Here is a 574-nt window from a genome sequence, read left to right as displayed (position 1 = left end):
GCTAAACATGTTTGCTTATTAAATTATTCTTTAATTAGTTAATGATTTTAGCCATGCTTTGCTCTTTGGATATTCATTTTGTGTAATAAAATAATTATAGATAATTAAACTATCTCAAGCCTTTTCTTCCCCCCAGCAAACATGCTGTGTATCCAAAAATGACAACAAGTTGTAAATTAATCTGGAAAACAAAGCATGACAGATGAATGATTTGGTTGGAATTAATTAGGCACTAATTATATACTGGAAGTAGATGAAGAATGAACCTCATTATAAAAATAAGACACTACTCTGAAAAGATGCACAGTTGCCGACACCCTTACCTTCTGTGGTGATGGAGTTGTTCCTTATCCAAGTCAGGGCTTTAAAGCAATCTTCGTCGTCACTGAGAGTGAAATGGTTGCAAGGAACTTTACCAGTGTAGTGCCGCCTACTGCTGTTTGGAACTTCTCTGTTCGTCAGGTGTTGGCTAATATCGGCACCCGTAGGGCAGGGGACCTAAGGTGTGTCACAGAAAATGCTTACTTCAGTCGTAAGAGGTGAGGTGCTGACCCGGTTTAAGAAAGAATGAAAA

General features: G+C 38.2%; 1 pseudogene; it reads right to left on the bottom strand.

Moving 5' to 3' along the window:
• The window catches only part of LOC103581609, a 20101-nt pseudogene that overhangs the window by 4203 nt on the left and 15324 nt on the right, over positions 1 to 574 (bottom strand).

Source organism: Galeopterus variegatus, unplaced genomic scaffold, assembly GCF_000696425.1.
Source record: "Galeopterus variegatus unplaced genomic scaffold, G_variegatus-3.0.2 Scaffold13460, whole genome shotgun sequence".
Lineage (NCBI taxonomy): Eukaryota > Metazoa > Chordata > Mammalia > Dermoptera > Cynocephalidae > Galeopterus > Galeopterus variegatus.
Note: the sequence above shows the minus strand (reverse complement) of the source record. Positions and strands in the feature narration are given on the sequence as shown.